The sequence below is a fragment of the Heterodontus francisci genome, unplaced genomic scaffold (genome assembly GCF_036365525.1).
Source record: "Heterodontus francisci isolate sHetFra1 unplaced genomic scaffold, sHetFra1.hap1 HAP1_SCAFFOLD_51_2, whole genome shotgun sequence".
NCBI classification, from domain to species: Eukaryota; Metazoa; Chordata; class Chondrichthyes; order Heterodontiformes; family Heterodontidae; genus Heterodontus; species Heterodontus francisci.
Genome location: NW_027141369.1, coordinates 5,651,641 through 5,657,726, shown reverse-complemented (window position 1 = coordinate 5,657,726; position 6,086 = coordinate 5,651,641). Strand labels below are relative to the sequence as shown.

General features: G+C 44.5%; 1 non-coding gene across 1 annotated transcript; it reads left to right on the top strand.

The window, feature by feature from the left end:
* The first annotated feature begins 298 nt into the window (after positions 1-298).
* Positions 299-380, top strand: trnas-gcu (transfer RNA serine (anticodon GCU)). Its single transcript has one exon. It is a non-coding gene; the product is annotated as a tRNA-Ser (tRNA).
* Positions 381-6,086: the final 5,706 nt, after the last annotated feature.

Sequence of the window (6,086 nt, the reverse complement as noted above, 5' to 3'; positions counted from 1 at the left end):
CCAGTCAGTTAGTTCAGTTTTCATTTCATGAGAAATTCGGTCATCATGACTTCATCAGTGACCTAATGGTTCAGGTGTCTGAGTGATGTTAATCATGATGTGTTGAAATGATTGTATGTTCCAGTCTTTCCGTGGTGGGTTTTCACACTGAGTAGAAACGTGTTGGACATGGTCTGGAAATGTTTCACACTGCTCCATTCCCAACTTCATTTACTTTCAGAAGATATATTTCCATCATTGCACAGCTGGCTGCACAGCCAGAAGCTGTGCTGAAGGTGACAGCTATGTGTCTGCAACTGACAAGGTGGCCGAGAGGTTAAGGCGATGGATTGCTAATCCATTGTGCTATGCACACGTGGGTTCGAATCCCATCCTTGTCGCTAGTTTATGAGCTGTTTCATGTATTATTTATGTTGGGCGAGCTTATGTGTAAAGTCAGCCTCGAAACCTGTTCTTGTCAATGTCCAGACAGTGATTCCAGAATTTGTTATACTTTATTAAAATTGAGACAGACAATTGGAATTCTTCACCCAAACTGCACTGGAATGAAGATCAAATAGGGATCACGAAACGGAGCAGGATTTTTCCTCCCCTCCTTCCTTCCATCATTACTTTCTCTGGATTTGCACCAAGTGAAAGACAAATGGGAAAAGCAAATGGCGAGGGAGCAGATGCAGAAAATTATCCTTTGGCAAGAAATTTATTTTCAAATCTTCTTGATAGATTAAGTGAGTGAGCAATGCTTTGGCAGATGGAGTTTAAAATGAGGGGTCATCGACTACCGACGATAGATCAGAGTGTTTTTTTGGAAGAGGTGAGATGTTAGAAACGGTTGAGGAGCAGAGACCCGAATACTGAATTAATAAAAGCTCGTGGACTGGTAGAAAATAATGTGAAAAGTGAACAGAATATGAAGATTGGAACTCATGTTGCAGTGATATAAAGCTCTGTGCTCCTGAAGTAAATGTCCAAGCCCAGATTGTGGGGAATCTGTGGAGAGTGATATTGTTTTTATTCATTCTTGGGTGTGAGTATCGCGGATAAGGCGAACATTTATTACCCATTCCTATTGCCGTTGAGAAGGTGGTGGAGAGCTGCCTTCTTGAACTGATGCAGTCCATATGGTGCAGGAACACCCACACTGCCGTTGGGGAGGGAGTTCCAGGATTGTGACCCAACAACAGTGAATAAATGGCGATATCGTTCCAAGTCAGGATGGTGAGTGACTTGGAGGGGAACCTGCAGGTAGTGAGTTCCCATGCATCTGCTGCCCTTGTCCTTCGAGGTGGTAGTGGTCACGAGTTTGGAAGGTGCTGTTGAAGGATACGTGGCGAGTTGCTGCAGTGCATATAGAGATGGTACACACTGCAGCCACTGTTTACTGGTTGTGGAGAGATTGAATGTTTAAGGTGGCGGGTTAGGTGCCGATCAAGTGCGCTGCTTTGTCCTGGATGGTGTTGAGCTTCTTGAGTGTTGTTGAGTGGGATGTATTCCATCACACTCCTGACTTGTGCCTTGTAGATGGTGGACAGGATTTGGGGTGTCAGGAGGTGAGATACTTGCTGCAGAATTCGTAATCTCTGACCTGCGCTTATAGCCACAGCGTAGATGTGACTGGTCCAGTTACGTTTCTGGGCAAGATATTGATGGTGGGGGATTTAACGATGATAATGCTTCTGAATATCAAAAGGTCGATTTTTTTTTCTCTCATTGGAGATGTTCACTGCTTGGCACTTGTGTGGCCAGAAGGTTGCTTGCCACTTATCAGCTCAAGCCTGAATGTTGTTCAGGTCTTGCTGCTTGCAGGCACAGACTGCTTCAGTATCTGAAGAGTTGTGAGTCATCATCTAACATTCCCACTTCTGACTTATGTTGAAGAGAAAGTCGTCAATGAAACAGCTGGGATGTTTGGGTCTAGGACACTACCCTGAGAAACCCCTGAGGCAATGTCCTGGGCTGAGATGATTGGCCTCCACGAACGACAACCATCTTGTTTTGTGCGAGTTACGACTCCAGCAAGTGGAGAGTTTTCCCCCTGATTCCCAGTGACTTTAATTTTGCTAGGGATCCTTGATGCCACACTCACTCAAGGGTGGTTCAAGAAGGCAGCCCACCCCACCACCTTCTCAAGGGCAATTAAGGATGGGCAGTAAATGCTGGCCTGGCCAGCAACGCCCACATCGCATGAATGAATGAATAAAAAAGTGAAGTATCCCTTGTGTCATTGTTTTGGTAGAAAATATAACCCTGGTGGAATTGCCCCTCCCAATAACACCTCACTTCATAGAACATAGAAAATGGAGAAAATTTATGGCACAGAATGAGACCATTTAGCAATCGTGTCTGTGCCAGCTGAAAAAGAGCGATCCAGCCCAATCCCACTTTCCAGGTCTTGGGAATGGGATCTGAACAGATCTCAGAGCTCACATTATGTGAATGTTCTGTTGAAGTATTGGTGAGCTGATATACCAGGGGAGATTCACACTGTTAGACACAGTGTGAAATACATTCAAGTATTTATAAAACATTGTAACATGTGAGTAATATTCCCCATTGCTTTCTCAGCACTGATGGATTGTGAAGTGGGAGACAGCCAGAAGTCCCAGTGATCCACACTGACCCTCAGCTGAGAATGAAATGAGATAAAGTTCAATCTTCAGCAGCGAGTTGCTGCAGAGAGGTAAGAGTCCTGAATCAAGGAGAGACTTTCTCATACTGCTGTTGAATCTCATTTCAAACACTCCTTGAACTCTCTGCCGAGGAATTCAGAGCTGGAGAATGCCTGTAAAATCAGCCTAAAAAGGAAATAAAAAACACCCACCGTGGGGCTCAAACTCAAAAACTTGAGATTCAGAGTTTCATGCTTTCATCGACTGAGCTCACTAGGCCTGTGACAGTGTCCCCGTCCTGTCTGCTATTGGACAGTGCAGCTGTTGGCTCCATCCCAGGGGCTGAATTTGTTCTGTAAACCATGAACCAGCTTCCTCTCAAATCCCAGGTTTATCAATAAATCCTCTTACAAAATCCCCAAAGTGTGATATATTCCTCTCACTCATCCAGAATAAAAGTTACATCTTTTGCTCTTTTTACCTTCCAAACATTGACTTCTATTTTGCTCAGCATTTATTTCTCTCTCCTTTTTATGTTGTGCATTTCCTAATAAACATTTCATTTCAATTATTTATGAGGGATGAAATGAACAGAAGAGATTTTCTGCAATGGTACCAGGGGTGTGGGACAGAACGAGTGGTTCAGATCTGGATTACACTGCCTGAGAGTGCTGGAGGCAGATTCAATCGTGGTTTTCAAAAGGGAATTGGATAAACACCTGAATAGAGAAAATTTGCAGGGTTACAATGAAAGGGCAGAGGAGTGGAATTAGCTGATTTGCTCTTTCAAAGAGCTGTCATGGACATGATGGACTGAATGGTCTCCTTCTGTACTGTAACCATTTGATTCCTTGATTCTAACTCTGTCAAAGTTGTTCTGAACTTGCTCTGCTCCAAGGAGAACAACCCCAGCTTTTCCAGTGTCTGCACATAACTGAAGTTATGAGGAACCATGGGGAACCCACTGTAAACCATCCTCCAGACAGAAATACAACTGTTCACCACCACACTTTGACCCAGCTGTTCACAATATATATCAATGATTCGGATGTGGGGACCAAATGTACTATTTCCAAGTTCGCAGATGACACAAAACTAGGTGGGAATGTGTGTTGTGAGGAAGATGCAAAGCGGCTTCAAGGGGATTTGGACAGACTTAGTGAGTGGACAAGAAAGTGGCACATGGAATATAATGTGCAAAGATGTGAGGTTGTCCACTTTGGTAGGAGAAACAGATGTGCAGATCATTTCTTAAATGGTAAGAGATTAGAAAGTGTAGATGGACAAAGGGGCCTGGGTGTCCTTGTCAGTAAGTGACTGAAAGCTAACATGCAGGTGCAGCAAGCAATTAGGAAGGCGAATGACATGTTAGACTCTATCACAAGAGGATTTGAGTACAGGAGTAGTGAAGTCTTGCTTCAATTGTATATAACCTTGGTTGGACTGCACTTTGGAATACTGTGTGCAGTTTTGGTCCCCTTACCTTAGGAAGGATATCATTGCCATAGAGGGAGTACAACGAAGGTTCACCAGACTTGTTCCCGGGGTGGCGGGACTGTCCTATGAAGAGATTTTGGGGAAACTGGGACTGTATTCTCTAGAGTTTCGAAGAATGAGAGGTGATCTCATTGAAACTTCCCATATATTTAAAGGGATAGACAGGTAGATGAAGCTATTTCCTCCATTTGAGGAATCTAGAACCAGGGGACACAATTTCAACATAAGGGGAAAGCCACTTCGGACAGAGACGAGGAGAAATTTCTTTACTCAGAGGTTTGTGAATCTTTGGAATTCTCTACCCCAGAGGGCTGTGGAAGCTCAGTCATTGAGTATGTTTAAAGCAGAGATTGACAGATTTCTAAATGCAAATGACATAGGGGATATGGACATAGTGTGGGAAAAAGGCATTGAAGTGGATGATCAGTCATCATCATATTGAATGGCGGGGTTGGCTCGACGGGCTGAATGGCCCACTCCTGCTCCTATGTTCCTATCAGTCTGCTAATTTCATATCCATGCTGTCATTGTCCCTTTTATTACATGGGCTTCAGTTTTACTGGCAGTCTAGTATGTGACATCATCAAGAAGGTTTTCAATAAGTTAAATAAGGAGAAATTGTTTCCAGTGGCAAAAGGGTCAGTAACCAGAGGATGTATTTATCAGGTGATTGAGAAAAGAACCAGAGGCGAAATGAGGTCGGGATTTATACGGTGATGTGTTGTGATTTGGAATGCACTGTCTGATCAGGACTTGAAAGCAGATTCAGTCGTAACTTTGAAAAGCAATAGGGATAAATACTGGAAGGAAAATGTACAGATTACAGGAAAAAGCTGAGCATCAGAACTAATTGGATAACACAACCAAAGAGACAGCATTGACACAATGGACCAAATGGTCTCCTTCTTTGTGTATCATTCTATGGTTTTATGAACATAATGTTGGTACAATTGCTGAGTTGGAAGTGAAGTGAACCCAGATTCCGGGTATTCTAAACACCAGACCCAAACCAACTGAAACAAAAACAAGAAATGCTGGATTCACTCAGCAGGTCTGGCAGCATCTGTGGAAAGAGAAGCAGAGTTAACGTTTCGGGTCAGTGACCCTTTTTCGGTACTGACTGAACAAGCCTGTTGTTTAATCTCTGTTTTTCACACCAGCTTCTCCTCGCTCTTTCTGTGTTTCCTGCCTGGTCTGTTCCTCTGACCTTCATTCCTGACACTCTATTGAGAATGGCCAACTCACTGCGCCTCTCACTCCCACCGTCACTCCACCCCTTCACTCACTTCCAAACCTCTCTGTTGAACAGTACCTCACTTCTGCTCCTCTGCTCCATTAATATAACAGGAAAACATTTTCAAACAGACATTTCCACACAGTGAACGTTTCAGTGAGACAAGGTAAAGAGCAGATTCATTCACTTTCAACACAGAGAGAGCAGCTCTCCCTGTTCAGTCTAAGGAGCAGCTGTAGTTTCACTCCCTTTCGTCTTAGAGACATGGGCCAGAATTTTAAGGGACCGTTGGAGATGGGAATGGAGGCTGGGGAGGGGGAGGGGGTGTATAAAATAGGGATGGAAGACGTCGGACCGGATATTTCTGTCGGCGGCTGACATGGAGGGCAGACTTCGCATATCCACACGGCAAGAAGGCATTTAAAGTATTTATGAGTCCAATTGTCAGCAATTTTATTCACTGGGTCCAATTGAATTAATAGCACACGGGAACCCTGGGGCTTCAGAGCCTCGCCTGGTTAAAGGAGGTGACTGTGAGGTGGGAGCTGAGTGTTGGCTTCACTGGGAAGCTGTCGGGTGAGGCAGCGTAACTTGGCAGCAAGGGTGGAGGGGGAAAGGGCATCGGGAAACACTGTCAGGAGTGGGGGCCAATGTGCCAGCTCTGCAGGGTGAGCCACACCAGGGTTTTATAGGGTCAGTGCCACCTCATTGAGGGTGACAAATGAGGTAAATGTGGCTGGGTGTTG